The sequence below is a fragment of the Anser brachyrhynchus genome, assembly GCF_964034855.1.
Source record: "Anser brachyrhynchus genome assembly, chromosome: 9".
NCBI classification, from domain to species: domain Eukaryota; kingdom Metazoa; phylum Chordata; class Aves; order Anseriformes; family Anatidae; genus Anser; species Anser brachyrhynchus.
The window spans coordinates 20,465,827-20,484,037 of NC_137703.1; the positions used below are offsets into that span (position 1 = coordinate 20,465,827).

Sequence of the window (18,211 nt, forward strand, 5' to 3'; positions counted from 1 at the left end):
CTAGGTAGAGAATCAGACTAAAGGTGGGAAGAACCAGAGAGAAATGGGCTTTCAGAAAGCTGAAGCTCAACAAATGCTTGGGTATGTTATCCTTTCTACACAAGGCTGCGCACGTCACAGCAGCGTACAACCGCACCATTAGAGAGCAGGAAGAGCAAATCTCTGTGCAAATGCAATTAGCCTTTCTCCAGTACCTACGTAGCCAATTTAGAGCTACTTTGATCATCCCTGGTTTACACCGTAATACCGACATTTTAAAAAGAGTAAGTATCCTAACCCCATACCCAGCACAGGAGGAACTGCTTTTTGCCTTCATATACTGACTAATTTCAGTATTAGAAAAAAATCAGCAGAAACCCAGAAGAAAATAATACAAAAAGCAAAACAAACAAACAAACAAGCCTACCTATACAATAGTTAAATGAAATGATTTCTGGGAGTGAAGATAGTAGCATACCAACTCAGACATGACTGAAGCTTGTTCTCTCCCATTCAGCCAAGGAGACAGTGCAGCTGACGTGAGCCTCCATTGCTGGGGCTTAATTTCTGTGGTTCTCTGGCAGTAAAATGCCTCATCCAGGACACAATAATATACTGCAGTGAGGGATTGATCGAATGAAAAAAGCTGTCCTCATGTGTGAACGAGCAAAACAATAAATATTCTCCATCTCTTAGGATTTTTATTAATAGACAATAGTGGGATCCAGGCACTATGTTCAGCACGTCTCCTCTTCACCCGAGAGATCCCTTAAATACAGGCAGGCAGCCACTGCTAAGACAATGTACCATGGAGCAAAGGAGCCAGAATCAGACAAAGGCCAGAGAAGTCACACAAAGACATTTTGCTTTAAAAAAAAACATATGTCCCCTCATGCCACTAGGATTTATGATTTAGGGATTAGAACGTATTTTGGGGAAATAACATTCAAAAATCAGAATGCTGCTTCCATGATCTCCTCCTAGAAACAATTCTATTGAAATGGACAATCTATTCCCACCTATGTCTTTGGTCCAAACATACTTTAAAAAAAAAAAAAAATGTTTAGCTAAATGTGGAGCTCTATATGCAAGTAGAGCTTCATATTATTTACCCTCTATACTAAGCTTTATCATTTTTCATTTACTTCTTTCTAGTAATATTGAAAAATACTAACCACTAAATGTTCATTGCTCCATGTCCTCGAGCCACAAGAATAAGACTAAGTGCTTCAAACTGGACTGTAAATATCATGGGTTCTATTTTCAGCTTGACATTGTTCATCCTGTTGTTTCAATTTAATTATATTTAGCCTTCAATCCATCCACAGAAACCCTAATATTTCACTTTTTGCTAGTTTGCCTGTTTTATTCTGCCTGGTGACTTACAAAAATAACTACACTTCAAAACATCACTTTGTAAAATTAACCCTAAAGCAGTGTTTACAACCCATCAACACTTCTGTGTAGAAGAAAAAATATCATAAGCACTCAGTTGACAACAGTAGTTGCTGAAAGCAACAGAAAAAAAAAGTGAAAACTGAGGGAAAAAACATGTACAGATTTAAATTCTGAACTGTTTAATAGCCCTGAATATTAATTTGATAGCAAATACTGTAGTTACTTTATTATAACCTAGATTAATGTGCTTATAACTTTCTATTAAAATATGCCCTTTCCAGATGTTTCTCTGCCAAATCTTAGGTCAAAGACAGTACTTTTCTTTTACATATTTTCAGCAAAATCAGTTGAAAGAAGACTTGGAACTGTAAATGTATTTAAGATATTTTAAGAAAATGTTTCAAAGACACATCAGGTGTCCTCACCAAATAATGACCTTTTCGCTGCTTTAGATTTTTAGAAATTAAACATTAGAGATTTTTTCCTCCAAATTGCTTTATTTTTTATAATTTCAATTTTAAAGTTACATTAATTTTCCTTGGATCGTGGAACAATGCAATCAAACATATATTTTGTGCAGGTAGCTTACATCTGAATTGCATCTGTGTGGTAAAAATGACTAATATAAAACAGTCACTTGATAAATATACTTCTCTAAAATCTACAGGTTTTGCAATTGTTCACTAACCTATTTCCTATGTTATAAACCTCCCAATGAATACACACATTTATTTAAACAGTATTGACTTAAATGTTTAATACTCATTATTTATGTACAAGCAACTGTCTGTACCAGGACTGGGCATCATACCGTTAGAAGGCTCCAGTGCATATAAACATCTCCAAAATCCCATTTTGCCTGGAAGCAGAACACAGACCAGCCTTGGCAGTTCCTCTTATTGTACTCCATGAGAGCTAGCGGGCCTTCCCTCCGGTGGGGCTTTTGCCTGAGTCCCAGTGGCAGCACACCTCTTTGGCCAGGAGCTGGAACGCCCTGGTGTGAACAAATGATGCCTCAGCGCTCCTTACTGGACTGCACCATTTAACTAGCAAATGGGGATCCTACAGCTTAGGACAGAATCTAAATATGCCTTCCTTCTTGAATTTAAGTGACCAGCCCAAACATAAAATACTAGGTTCAACACCCCAAGACACGAATTATTGGTGCTTTGTTTCTCTTTGCGGGTGGTAGGGGTTTGTTTGTTTCTTAAAACATGTCAAAAGTCTCTTATTTTCTCCAAACCTATCAACAAACATGAAAGAACGCCACTATAAAATACGAATGACTCAATATTACGCTAGTGGAAGTGACAGTTCTGTTTTGTTTTCCCAGATGAACGTGAAAATCCTTTTCTGCCACTCCTAAAGGTGATGCTTAGCAGGATTAGAATTGCAGGACAGTAAGCACAAGACCTACTCTGACATAAGTCTTATGGGCTTTGTTTTTGTTATTTATCTTTCATAATTGCTTTGAAATATTTCTTTCAAAGTGACAAAGTTGTCTTTGAGGTACAGCAAGATGATTTGTCAGAATCGTCTTTCAAACAAGTTAGTCCAGCTCAAAGCACTGACAGAAATTCCTTTGCACTAGTAAACATCTTTCAAAGATGAGCAGTAGGAAATAGCATCTGATTAGGTTTTGGATGTGTAAAAAGTAGAACTTAACAAAAAAAGTAGATATTGAGAGTTCAGCTGAGATGTAACCTGCTACATTTCCCTCAAATCCAGCTTTATCATCACCTCCTATTACTGAGTTCGGCGCCGCATCTTGCCCTTGGGTGTTGAATGACACCCTCAGGGTCCTGCTGGAAAAGAATAAAAGCTTTTTCTGTCAGCTAACCAATAAAGAGCAAGTCAGCTGCACTCCAGGAACACCTATTAAAGCCTAACAGAGCCTCATAAAAACAGTTACTTAAATATTAAAGCCATTTCGTTAGTAGTGGCTGGAACATAAGAAAGCAGGCATTTCAACTGGTTCAAGCCTTTATCAAAGTTTAAAATGAAAATTTGCTATTTATAGGCATATGCATAGAAGCAGTGTGCTTGCCAGTCCATTTTATTGTTAACTTCAAAGAAAATTCATCTTTAAGCCACTTATTTCTTAAATCCTGCAATTGAAACTGGTGTCTGAGCTCCCTACATCAGGGCTACCGTAAGCAGCCATTTAAAGGGCAAATCGTCCAAAACAAATCACCAGCAATCAGACCCATTAGCATCAGCTTTGGGGTCAGAGTTTATACATTCCCTCAGGTCATTAAAAACATCAGAACCACCATTTGTGTTTAGACAGATGTGAAGGCACAACAGATTTTAGACTTACAAGGCTTAGCAGAAATCAAGGGTGCAAAAGGAAGGGAAAGGAAAATAAGTGCAAATAAGAGACCTTAGAGTCCTCATCACTGAATTCAAGATGAAAATAGAACTATTCCTAAAATAAGCTTGTCCTATCTTTTCAATGTTTATTTTCCTTGAAGCAGAATTCTAACCATCACTCAAGTCAAAGTTCATTTTACCCTTCCCTTGCCTCCTGTTACATACCATTTCCACCCTATAAACTAGCAGCGTACATTGTTTCAGTTCAGAGACATTTTAGTTGTGAAAGTCTCAGCTTCACTGCAGCAGCTGTGGGTTAGAGAGGAAGAAGTGCTCATTGCACTGGGAGTTTGGGCAGCTCCCAGGTAGAAACCTGCCACAAATGGATTGATTTTAGACTGCCTGTGGGTGTCCTCACTGGCTGCTCTCATTTAAAAAAAAATGAGTTAAGTCTCGACCAAATGTGAAAAAATCTTACATATAGTTTAAGAATTGTTTGCTGTGTAACAAATAATTGAAACTTTCATGTATTCTAAGGATCTTCAACAGAGAGATGGAGGAAACATGCAAATGAAAGCCCAGGAGTATGACAGCAATGCCCATCTGTCAAAGGCACAGTACTCGTCATAGATCATCCCGTTCCCTTCTGCAGGCAAACCGCAATTAGATGGTCAAAGAAAGAACGGAACAAAACGAGCTATGATACAGAATGGAGAAGCAGCAGCTTTGCCCACTCAGCATCCTGACCAGCAACTTGCTAGAGCTCAACAGAGGAAATGTAAAATAGAGCCATCCATCTCATTTACTCTCTTATACCAAAGTAAGACCAACTACATTATGCAACTCATATTACATTTTCCTCCTAATGATTTTTATAGAGGCTACTGAAATAATACTGTGAGTTAATATACTGAAGGGTTTTACTATTGAACAGAGATGGCAGATTATCTTTGCTAAAAAGCCAAAAGGTCACCTTGGTAACATAATTGGATTCCACTCAGAGTTAAGTTCTCATCATTAGTTTATCTTTCTGCTTAAAGACTGCTCCTTAATAGATTTCTTTTGAAGAACTGATTTTAAAGTGTACGACAATCCAAAACTCTGAATAAATGTACTACTACTCTCCCACAAACTGTTCTACCCTCTCTGATTTCCTAAGAGGTACCACCAAGAGGTATGAGACAGAAGAAATTATAACTAAAATAAGCACTGTTTTTTGACTTCGCCTTCCGTGCAGTGGTCTCTGAAGCTGAAAGAGCCTGCAAGACAGAAGTAGTAGATTTCCTTGAAGAGTAAAAAAGAAAGCAATCATTAAAATGTGCCCATTGTTTCTTGATATTACACATATATAATAATTTTGGGAATAAAAATACTAAGCTCGACATCTTGAAATATTTCTTTTGCTGGAGGAAGAAGGAAGTAGCTTTATCTTAAGAGCAGTATGATTTTTTCCACGAATGCTTCATATTGCATTATCACAGACTTGCAGTGTGTCTCCTCTCAGCACTACACTTGATATGCTAACATATACTCAGCACCTTGACCACACTACCAATTTACCTGCTCACCGTGCCCCATTTTGGTTATACAGAAGACACGTTTCTTTACTGACCATAAGAGAGTCAGATCCTAGCATTGTGCAGAAAAGGAAATCATTCCTTAGCTTAAGGGGAACGGTCTTTAAAACCACATATTCAAAGTGGCCATTAGTTTCTTCTATTTCTGAGCAGGTACCAAATAGGCAGGTACCAAACTCTGCTCTCACAGACAGAAAGCTTGTGCCAGCAGGCAAGTGCGCTTGTTTCTCCCTGCCTGGTTAGAAACTGGTATTGCCAGCTCCCAGTAACTGCAGGGGTCTCATTATATTAAGTGCCTTTCTAGGAGGGCATGATGCAGAAATTAAGCATTTACATGACCCAGTTTTTAAAGTGGGGCCTCTAGCTCTCATGACTGGGGAGATATGCTTTAAAATAGTCCCTGTGGCTCACAAAATAAAGGACAACTCAAAATAACAAAGAGCTTCTCCTCTTATGATTTTTAGGTGAGCATCCTGTTCTTTGGATACCTGGTTATTTCAACACTGATACTGTCAATTTTAACAGCCTACACTGCACAAATGACCTTCCTCTGTATATTCTGTTTATAAACATTTCAAAAAAGATGCTTCTGATTTATTTATTTACTTATGAGCAGTGGGATACATATAGCATGAAGAATTGCTTTAGTACTACTTCAAAATCAGAACTTAAAACTTATTTTTCAATCTTTGCAGCAGAGCTGGAATGAAAAATAAACTTGAGAAAGCTGTCCACTTAAAATACACACTTCATAGCTCAGCCTGATAGCTCCTTTCTCCTGAGTCAGCAGGGAAGTGAAGGAGACAAGACAGCTTCCCTCTAATAGCTTCAAGAGACTAACTTGCCTCATTTGATATCCTACCAGTTCCCAAGAATGGAGCAAAGAAAGTCGAGGCTTGGCAGGAGATCAACATTTTCTAATTTAAATGCTAACATTTCCAGGCTTTTCAACCCTTATTTTAGCAAGCTGATGGATTTGTTTGATCCTTTTCACTCTGTCAGTGGATCTTTTATAAACAATCCCATTTGACATTGGCATTGAGGTGAATGTGTGCATCAGGCAGCTTGAACACATTGCCTAAGGAACAGAAACACAAAAAACAACAACTCAAGACAGACCTTGAGAAGTAAACTTCAGAAATAAAAACACAGGGCATATCCTAAGAACACAGCAGTGCTTTGCTCTAAATGGGAATGCAATATTTGAACTTCAAAAAGGGTTTTTAATATATAGTGCTTACTCTTCTACAAAGAAAAGAAATTAATCTTCATAAAAATAGAAAGCACTTATGAACTGCCATGCTGTCATGATCATGAACAAAGTTACATGCAAACAGGGACTAACCATTGCCCTAATCCTACAAGTGATCTAGATGCCATAAACAATTCAATACATTTACTAATCATAAAGCAACATTACACAGTGACTGCACACAACATATTCATACCAATGTTTCATTCATTTCTTAAGATATGAATGACAAAACCTTTAAAATTGTTTCATTTGTTTTCACAAAGCAATGTAACACTGCATTTAAAAATAAAAAAAAATAAAAATCCTGTTGGAATGGTGTTGATGATCCAGAGACAGAGAGTACCAGAAAGCAGCTAACTACACAGTTTAGACTATATTTCATACACTTTTCTTTACTCTAATCATTATTTTACCATTTACTACTTAATGGCCTTTCCTTAAATACACCCTAAGTGACTGGAAGTTTCAATGAGAAAAGAACTAGGAATGGAGACTCAAATGTGTGTATTACAGCCAGAAAAAGCAAAGCTGCTACTGCCATATGTTAGAGACATTGGTACATGTCACTTCAGATTTGAATTTAACTTCCTCAGTATCTGCCATTTCACTTTAAAAAGTGCGGGATGATATAAGAAGACATTTTAATATAAATTTCAGTACTTTTATAATATTGCCTGAACAATGATTTTACTGCAAACAAGCAACTCCACTCATAAGAGATAAATTTTATGTATTTATGCTTAAATAAAAAGGCAAGATCAACAGAAGCTCAACAATATAAGCTCAAGAATAAAAACAACACTATGTTATAGGATAAAACGGGGGGGGGGGCAGAAAAGTATGGGGAACAAACATGGAAGAAGAAAAGCAGCAATTAAAAACCACTGCAGAAATCAACAAAAGATACTACGAAGTCTCCAGAAGGGGGAAAAACTACCAAGTGGCAGAACTTCACGCAGTATTCTAAAAACCTCTGATACCAGTTTATATCAAGCTAGAGACAAAACAGTGGGTAGAATTTGCATAAAATATAGTTTACTGACCCTTATATAGCCCTCATTTTAGTTTTTTATGTTGTTACTTAGGAGAACACACTTACATGTGTGAATAGGAGCAATGGTCTGCCATTGAAAATACTTCTTCAGCTGTTCCTATCAAGAAACCATAGCGGCGTTCTACACACTTTGCTAGCAGAAAGAACATCATTCATATTCTCCATTAATTTTCTGATTGCTGAAAGAATAAATGAAATGTAAGACAAAAAAAAAAAATTTAATGATGCTTCAAATACTCAACCACAAGTTCTGTTACCAGTGATCAGCAATTACAATCATGCAAGGTAATTCCATGTAGCACTAGAGCACACATCAAAATAGTAGTGTGAAACCCAAGAAGTTACAGAAACTCCATCAACTGGGCCATGGCTTTTATGTCCCATATGAAATCCAGAAGGATCACGGGCCATTTCTTTCAGTCTCTGAAATATCTTTTTTAGTCATGAAGGCCAGAACTGGAAGTTATTTTCAGTTATTTTGTACAGCTGTCTGTAGACAAGAAGCACAGGAATTCTGGAACTGCTGGGAAAAAAAAATAAAAATGACTGGCTGCTTTGTGCCTTTAACAAGAGCTACAACGTGACTCGAGACTGAAAACAGGAGGAAACAGTGTTTTGTTTCCCCAGAATCAATCACTATGGAGTGCCTGACAAAAATTTTCAGGCACTTGCACAGAAGACAATAAAAAAGATCTATTAACAAGCCTAGGAAGTGCAGCTGCAGTATACCATTTTTCTCATAGAGGAAAAAGTTCTGCAAATCCTTTTCCTGTAAGGTGTGAGAGGCTCAGAGAACATCACAGACCTCCAGAAAAAATGAGGTAGGAGGTAAAGCGAAAGTGGTTAATAGAATACAGAATAAAAGACTACCTTGTACTAATTCCTGTCAATTGGTAGGATGGGAAATATAAAAGGACCTCACATATGTTCTAAATTGCCACCAGAAACAGACCAAAAAGATACACTTGACATAATGCTATTATAGCTTTTGTGGGAATTTACAAAGATTTTATTTCATCTAGGTAGAAGAACATCATTAAAATAGGGAGTTTAAATTGTAGTAATAAAACGAGATAAAAGATGCACCTGGACCTGCCAGGCAATACAATACTGAAGCACCTCCAGTTTAGTTGGTGCAGGCTGGTAGACTTCTCCCATCGCTCTCCATAATCAGCAATACGAAGCACAACAGACACTTCTAACATTGTTCTTCTCCTCTTCCCTGTGTTGCAGGCAACGTATGTTGAGCTACATGCTACAGAAATGCTGTCTGGCATGCTATTCCTCGCCTGCTGGAGATAAGCAACCTTGACAAATGAGGTGGTAGGAGCTAGAAATTAAAGCTACCTTTCCCAGAGAAAAATTAAATAGAAAGTCAAGTTATGGCTGTTTCTGAACTGAATGTTCACCTAATAATAAAAATTCCACTAAAATTCCCACTGAAACAGTTACCTCATGCTGACTTTAGTGCCAGATTCTGCCTTGCAAATAAAAAAGAAAAAAGACGAGGTCTGTTGTGCATAATTAAGACTGTCTTCTGAAAAGAAGATGAGGGAAGGAAACACCTTGAAGAAACTGCCAAATCTGGGCATCAAAGCACACATGTTATTCCCATGCCAAGAGTACTGGAAAAAGGCTCACAAAGTAATTTGATAGGTCTACAACAGAGATAGATGTAACATAAAAACAAACAAATGTGCACACACACAACAGCTGGAATTCACTGGTAGGCATTTACTATACCTTAACAAGTTATCAAACATTAGTGAAGCTGAGGAAACATTATTTGATCATGGGAATCCAAAAACAGAAAATGCATTAGCTTAAATATCCAAGTGCTACCTCACATATTTCCTCTGTCATCTTTCAGTCCTTCCCAAATGACTATGCCCTCCCATCATCAAACCCTTAACAAGAAGGTCCTGTAGAACATTTGTTTTTGCAGACCATTTGCAATGGCCTTGCAGTGTGCAGACCAGGGTTTTATAACCTTGGGCCTAGAAGCAGCATGTGATCACTGATTAAAATAATTCCGTAAAGTAATTTCAATAAGCCACATGGTGAAAGAACAAGAACAAAACATTAAATCCATTTTAGTTAAAACCTAAGAGCAATATCTTAAGAAAGAAAAAAAAAGAGAGGGAGAGAGAGAGAGAAAATTACCAACACAGCATAACCTAGTAATGGTCAGTGTCTCCTGGGATTTAATGTTTTGGAAAACTTAAAGACATAAAACTATACCAGGGTAAGATGAAGAAAAATGAAAAAGAAAAAGGAGTTACTAATAAAAGAAGATTTACTAACACACATTGACAACGTCCTAATACAGTGGCACACCTGGGATATTAATCCAGTTTCTTTTCTTAGGATGTTTGGAGACTCATGAGTTAGATGTGTGTACAATGGTATGGACATGTGAAGTCTTACATAAAGGCATGAAATTATTATTAACCAGTGATGACATGTTACATCAAGTTTTCATCACACTGTATGCATCCACTGCCACTGTGTTTCCATTATCCTCTATATATTGAAATGTACAATTACATTAATCTTCAATAGTGTAATTACCCCTGGTGGTAATTAGTAACAGCTGTGACATTCAGACTGGAGTTCTGTAAGCAATAAAACTTCTCCCCAAATTTAATAAGCAGAGTCTTTTTGTAGCTTTATGTTGTGTTCATGAAACTCTAAAAGAAACTTTAGGTGTTGGAATACAATCTCTCCTCCATCTCCCTTCTACAAAATTAAGGCTCTGGTAATTCTACAGCATATGTTCTATGAATGCTATTTTCTGTGCAGTCCCAGTTCTCTCCCACAGACTGTCATAAGTCTCTCAGTATGTGCAGTGAGCAGCCTACAAGCTGTAAACTGCAGAATCCAAGGCTGCTCCTACAGCCTTTTTGACTACGAGCAACAGCTAAAAATGCAAGCTTCCCACCGGGCACACAGAACGTCTCAAACAGAAACTATCATAAAGAAACTATTTATTTAAATTTAAGAGTTGATTTCAAAGCTCAGATGACAACTGCTTGAATGTAACATGACTAATTTCATGATTACATAGTACAAGCAAATCCATTCAATTAACTAAGCTCTTCCACAGTTCCACCCATCTTCTTTAATCTTCCATGTGGCAATGGATCCACTGGATTCTATTCTACTGTCAAAACACATTTTCTGTCCTCTAACAATTTCTGGAAGAAACCTATATACTTTTAGTATTAATTTTTCACTTTTCTGAATGTAATTTAGTACAGTACAGTTTTTCACTTTCCACTTTAAAAGATGTTTTTATATATTTATTTCATTTTCCATTTGAGAAAGAAATCAAAGAGCAATTACTTTTCTGTTAAAATTAATAACCTGAATCAGCTGGGGAAAGAAACAAAAAATAAAAAAATAAATAAAAAAAGGCTGCATTTGTTTGGCAAAATCTATGTTTCCTAGCTATGGAATATAGTTGAAATTGAGGGAGGAAAATACAAGACAATATAAATATTACACTATATTATATAAGCTTTATAGATCAAAAAGTGTGCACCAAGTGGAGCCTGACAATGGAATGATGTAAATCCATCTCAGCTGTAACTGCCACAAATGTACGCTAAATACTCCTATAGACAGCGAAATATGCAACATCATTCTGCATCTTTCTTACCAGTTCAATGAAAATTCTCACATTGGGTTGGGGACAGGATTCAGGAATATCTGTGCCTTTGTTGAATTATTTATGTATTTATATTAATCTCAAGACTTCCCAGATTAAAAAAAAAAAAAAAAAAAAGTTCAAGTTTCCTTTGCTTACAAAGCATGGAGGCTCAATTCACTAAACTCCTAATCTGGAAAAAGCAGAATACTATTAAGCTGTATGTTAGTAAAATCAAATCTCAATAGGGAGCTCTTCAAGAATTCTTCTAAGTGCTAACCTAGCTCAAGAAGACTCCTATGCAAAATTTTAATCATAGCAATGCAGTATCTTTCTAGCAATACAACAAGCAGTTTTCTGCTAATACCAGAAAATTCACAGAGGAACAGCTATTCACATCATTCACATGGGATTCAATTCTACAAAATGTATTGACTGACTTACTCTTTTAAATTGTGTAAAGTTTCCAGTCTGCAAAAAAATTACCCATCTCTCAGCCTTTTTGTATAACGTGCAAAAAAGCCTCATAACCCATTTGTATTTTTAAACTATTTATAAAAAGCTGTGTTTTAAAATTTCCAGACTAACTATAAACAAAATGTTATTCCTAGTTGAAGCCTATGTATGCCTACTTAGGAGTAGAAGAGAACACAATTAAGCAGCATGAATTTTCGTTGTGTGACAGAGGCAAGACATGGAGAGAAAACAGCAAACAATTACAAACGTCATAAATGAGGTATCAAAAACACCTCATCAAGAACTGACACATAAGATCATAAGTCTCAATCTCAGCCTTTTCATCTCCTCAGGCATCCCTACAATAAAAAAGGCCAGCAGCACTACATGCATATTCATAATCATCCACTTACTTTGCATTTTGCATCGTTCAAATTCACTATACTGAAATCAAAGCCAAATCCCCAGATTTTATGCTCACTTAGAGAACTAAAAAAAAAAAAAAAAGAAGACTTCAGGAGGCATTATGAGCAGTTCACAGATACTGTGTTTATGAGGATTATCAAATAATTCAGATTTACCATTGTAGACTGTATCACACACAAACAGATGAAGATGTAAAAGACCAAAACCTCTCCACTGATCTTTCCAGAATTTTCTCAGGTCGCTGCCTCCCCCAAGCACATCACATCCTGGATTTGTTCCTCAGCCTGGACACCAAAACTGAGCACATGCCTATCCAGCCATTGCCTTGGAAAAGCTTATGTTCATTAAACGAATTGTCTGATCAATTTATTTCTATACTTGATACCCAAAATATGCTTTCTAATGGGAATGGGGGTTGCAGTCAGTCTGTAGCACTTTGTCTCCACTGCTCCTTCATGGTCACTCTCTGCCACTGCTCAATGTGGGGTCCCTCTCACGGGTTGCCGTCCTTCCCAAACTGATCCTGCATGGGCTTCCCACAGGCAGAAGTTCCTTAAGAACTGCTCCAGATATGGGTCTGTACCATGGGGTCCATCCATCAGGAGCACACTGCTCCAACTTGGGTCCCCCACGGGCAGTAGCTCTTGTCAGGTCACCTGCTCCTGCATGGTCTCCTCTCCACGGGCCTCAGGTCCAGCCCGGAATCTGCTCCAGTAGGGGTTCTCCACGGGCCACAGCCTCCTTCAGGGCAGATCCACCTGCTCCACTGTGGTCTCCTTCATGGGCTGCAGCGTGGAGATCTGCTCCACCGTGGTACTCCATGGGCTGCAGGGGGACAGCCTGCTTCACCATGGTCCTCTCCACAGGCCACAGGAGGACTTCCTCTCCAGCGACTGGAGCACCTCCTTCTCCTTCTTCTTCACTGACCGTGTTGTCTGCAAGGCTGTTTCTCACTCCTCTCTCTCTCAGCTGCTGTTTCCCAGCACTCTTTTTTTTTTTTTTTAAACACTTTCTTAAATATACTCTCACAGAGGCGCAAACAATATTGCTTATTGGCTGGGCTCTGACCAGTGGCAGGGCCCTTATCTAACATGGGGCAGCTTCTGGATTCTTCTTGCAGAAGCCACCCCTATGGCCCCCTGCTACATCACATTCACACGTGCCATGTAAACCCACTAAACAGGGTTTATGGAAACACACTGTAGTTCATTCCTGTGGAGTACATTTCCCTTTCTGTGACTATTAGATATCTATATGCAGCCAATTTTGAACTCAAGTGCCAGTAATAAGCAGCTAGTGCTATTTACTCTTCATGATACATAACCTACCTATCAGTATCCACTGATAAGAAAAGATGCATACTGAGCTCTTGTGGTGATTAAAAAAAAAATTTGCAAACAACCCATAGCAAAACATGAGTTTAGGAAATGCAAGTATAAAAAAAAAAAAAGATCTTGTGATTTTCAGGCTACCCTTGCAAGGTTAACACTTGGGTTTGAAGCTACTGCTGAGGAGAAATTGTTGACTTTACATGTAGTAAGTGGCAAAAATTATAAAGCTTAAAATCACCTATCAGTCATTAGGCTCCCTGGCTTCAGTTTTCTTTTTATTTAATATTCTTTCCATGATTGCATGGCCAAAGAGCTTGTTGCAAACTGCCTTAATAAAATTACCCAAATACAGACTCTGCCTGTATTATAAAACCCCCAAACCCAGGAATTAATAATGGAAACACTGACAGAAATTGAACTATCCATCATAAACATAGTGTAATTACTCTGTGTGTAGGTAGCAGAAGTGCTTACTCATCTGCGGGCTGCTGAACCCCATAATAGCTATGAACACCTCAGGATGCATGTTTCACACTCCTGTACCACTTCCTTTGCTGTTTGCCTGCCACCGCTTTCCCTGTCTTTACTCCACACCTGAAAAAGGACAAAACCCACAAAAACAACCACCAATGCAAAGCAAATAAACTTTGCAAAAAACTCAAGCCACAAATCTCCAGTCCATTTGTATGTATGTATCCATCAAAAAGCAGATCCAACCCAGATCTCAACTTACATGACCAACTCAGAACTCAGATACAATAAGTATCCAGATGTCAGACAAAGGAGCCATGCTCCTTGTAAACCAGCCCAAATTGGATTTAAGAGACTGAACAGTGATATTTAATTACTTCATTGTGGACATGGGTCTAATTTGCTACAGGTAAAGAAGAGAGCCAATGGTAAAAAAAAGCTCTTCACAAAAAGGAAGTGCTCTCTGTACAAAGCCCCATTTCTCCAGTGCTGAATTCCACAGCTGTGAAGACACTATCCCTTTTATTCACAACCTAGTTGTTTCTCTTAAGGAAATACCAACTTCTCAGAGAAATAAACCATTGGAAACACATATCGTGGGCCTGAACTACAACCTGAATACTGTTTAACTGGGCTGCATGCTGAAAATCAGCAAGACAGCACTTCAACTTTTGCCATTTGTAGAAAAAGTAGAGTCTAGATCTTATTCTAACCACGTAAACTAAGCACCTACGCTCTTGAAACTCCACACACACACATTCTTTTTTCACAATCTACTTTTTTTTTTTTCTAAAATGTTTCAGAGATCACACTGAAAACTGTCTTTATATCATGCTTTATTGAAGTAAATCAAATACCAATGCTTCAGCTTAATTAAAACACACACCATTTAGGTTTAGTTTCTCTTCCATGTTAAAATTCCTCTTCTCTAAAGAGAAGAGATCAATGATCATTCTCAAATTCTATGTTCCATAAAATATGCAACAAAACATGGACTACCTGAAGTCAGTTTTAACTTTGTTTTTATAAAATGCACTTTTTCAGATTTACAGAAATATGGAGGCAGTGAGGAAAGGAATTATCCTCTAAATTCTCCTCTAAAGTTATAGAAGAAACAAGAAAACAAAACTATTATTTTATCCTGTGTGACAACATACAATTTCAGGTCTGTGATGCCAGAACCCTGCAAATAAGTTCACCATTGCTGATATTTTTGAAAGACTGAGGCTTCTAATGTATTTCTGTCTTGATACTCCAAGAAGAACAAAGTTGTATAATATGATGTATATTTACGATTAACATTTGATTGAAAATGACAGACACAGAGGGGAAAACAAACACAAGAAAAACCACACAACTGCCAGATGACAGTAGTCTTTCTTCTGGTAAAAAGCCAAGCCGAGAAGATTTGCCAAAGTCTGCCAATTGAATTCATGGTATTGCAAGAAGTATTTAGTAATACAGTTGTCAAGGGGTAAGAGAATGAAGAACTACGTACAGCAACCAAAACTTCTTCTCTATCAATGACCAGTACCAACCATTCCCAGTCTGGCCTATTTTTGCCATTACATCAAAATAAACAAACAACAACAAGAAACACACACACAAACAAACAAGCAAAGTAAAAAGGAACTAGAGCAAAATAGGTCCCAATCTTTATTCATTAAGTTAGCTTTAATTTGCTCTCCCACCTGCTGGTGGCAGTTAGTTCTCTGTCACAGAAGAGAGTAGACTTTTCTCCATCCTCAGGCGAACACAAATTTCTTCCTCCCAGTAAAGGCCTGCTATGTTCTACAGCAACATGCTGTAATACAAATGAGACACATAAATTACCATTTGTAAATGCTAGTTATTAAATTTTTCAGTGTTTTTTTTTTCCTACACACACACACACAAATCCTATGATACCTCTTTGACATTATTCAACATCATTAAAGTGCTTTACCTAACTCAGCACAAGCTTCACCTAAAAGTTTAGCACATGCAGATAAACACACAAGAACATAACGGGAGACTGAAAAGTCACAAGTAGTTTGCTTTAAGGGTTTCCAGGCCTCAGGGTTCAAGATCCTAGCACTATTAGCAGTGAACAAGTCAGCCTTGTGCCCTGCTGGTGCTACAGCTCCTACCAAGAGTGCTGGGCTCTTGCCTTCGAGCCTATCTTCCTGCCAGCGGTGCCAGTTTCACCATCGGACCTCTGCCTAGCCACACCACTACAAAACCCAGTAAGAATAACTAAGATGACCATATGGTAGGTAGGCAAAACCCAGCTGGACATAGCAAACACTTTTTAGATCTAAGGCCTGGTGAAAGACCAAAAACTGAATAGAAAAAATGAAGACACAGAAAACAGGAAAATATTAACATACTAATCTGAAACACTGACAAATGAGAAATTTCTAAAATAAAGTAGTCAAAATCATTAGCAATACTTAAAGTTATCCAATTATTTTAGTAAGATTTAGTTTAATAACATTAAAAATGAATAAGCGTGGTTACAAAATTGAATTACTGTGAAATTAAGCTCCTTTGGAAAAAGTCAGATAAAATAAAACTATTGTTTTCTAAAATTGGTTTTCTTATTCCAAAGTGAATTCATTATAAGATACAAATATATTAGACATAAAAGCAATATAGTTATTCACATAGTGACAATTTTGTTATTCATGGAAGAAAAGCATTTAAGACAGCTGTTACCTGTACTAAACTTAAAATTGATTGTTATATTGGGAACATCTGAAGCAAGGCAGACAAAAAAGCACAACTACATACATGCATGACTTTAAATTATCTTGCTATTAAAGTGCATCTTAAGCCACTGCTACTCCAGGAAACCAACAAGAAGTTTGTTGCTGGTGGAGAACCCTGTCCCAGTGCATGACGAGTAACACATCAGCATGGTAGCTTCTTTACAGCCTGATTTTCAATATTGGCATGATTTTGGTGGGCTTGATCAAATCCTTGCATTTCGAGATGAACATGTCATGCCCTGTATTCTGCATTTGAGGCACCACTGGATAACACCACCAGCTGCTAACCCTTGCACTTCCCAAGACCATAGATGCCGAAATTATATTGAGATTCATGCGTATGGAAAAATTACACAAAGTTGTACACCATTTATATACCACGGAAAGGTTAAGACTCCCCTCACCAAGAGAGCTATGGTGTTCATTTTAGCACCTGACAGTTTACTAGTATCACACATTAACCTGATCACTGACTCATTTTATAGGGCTGCCATTGAAACTGAACCATTTTACTCCTAACCTAATTATTATTACTAAATTATACTTGGTACGGGGAGTCACACAGAACCATTACTTATCAGATAATGCAGAACATAAAGATTTTAATGGGAGCCACTACACCTGAGGCTATTTCCTCCTCTTTTGACTCTTGCTCAGGAATGATGCAACGTTTTCTCGATTACACACCCACATAATCTTCATTCCCTTTCAAACAAATGTCAACTTAAAGCTATTACTTTTCTGACAAGCTTTTTATAACGCTTGGCACGTATCAGTGAGATAAAACCCATACTTGGATGTTTACTCTTCGTGAATGTAGCAGCTGAGGTACAGCCCAGAATACAATAACAGAGAGAGTGGTGAAGAGTTACGGAGTGCCAGGCTCCCTTGCGGAGCTGCAACAATGGGCTGAGTTGCTCAAAGGTGCTGCTAATGCTCACTGAAGCTGGGATGCTTTTTGAAAAACAATGTCGGGCCTCATGAAAAGAGGACCTTATGTACTTTGTTAGCATGCCATAACTTAAAGACTCCTGCTTCTAAAGAAATGAAGGTACTGACTAAGCAGTGATTTATTCCAGCTCCTATTTTTTGTTGTCAGCTACAGAGATTTCAAGTGTCCTTTAAGATGGATACATACAGCCATGAAAACAACGAGCAAGGCAATTGTGACTTTCAGAGAATTTTCTACAAGCATTATTTCTGTTTTGTTTTAATCCACAGCAGCATTAGCATCTGTATCATAGCAATCTTAATCAGAAAATGCAACACTTAATCCCCGCAGTATTCAGAATTCTCTCTCCTAGAAACTCTTTGGTGTTCAGGAATCTTGGTACTTGTAATTTAGTGGTCAACTGGCTGCAATTAATCAAGTCCTGATGTAATAAAAACACATGCATGTTTCCATTCAGAGCATTCAAACAGTAAGTATATACTTAGCCAAGGAATCAAAATCTGCTTAGAAATGTTTACAGACCCCACTTAACTTACTGACATTTTCAAATGCCACACATCCTGCAAATTTATGCAGGCAGAGGCAATGAATATTCTTGCA

At 37.7% G+C, this 18,211-nt stretch overlaps 1 protein-coding gene across 1 annotated transcript in view; it reads right to left on the reverse strand.

Moving 5' to 3' along the window:
- The window catches only part of SPSB4 (splA/ryanodine receptor domain and SOCS box containing 4), a 143,367-nt gene extending 135,635 nt beyond the window's left edge, over nucleotides 1-7,732 (reverse strand). Inside the window, exon 1 of the mRNA XM_080605220.1 lies at nucleotides 7,622-7,732. The gene's annotated coding sequence lies outside the window, so the exon portion shown is untranslated. The remainder of the gene's footprint in view (nucleotides 1-7,621) is intronic.
- Nucleotides 7,733-18,211: the final 10,479 nt, after the last annotated feature.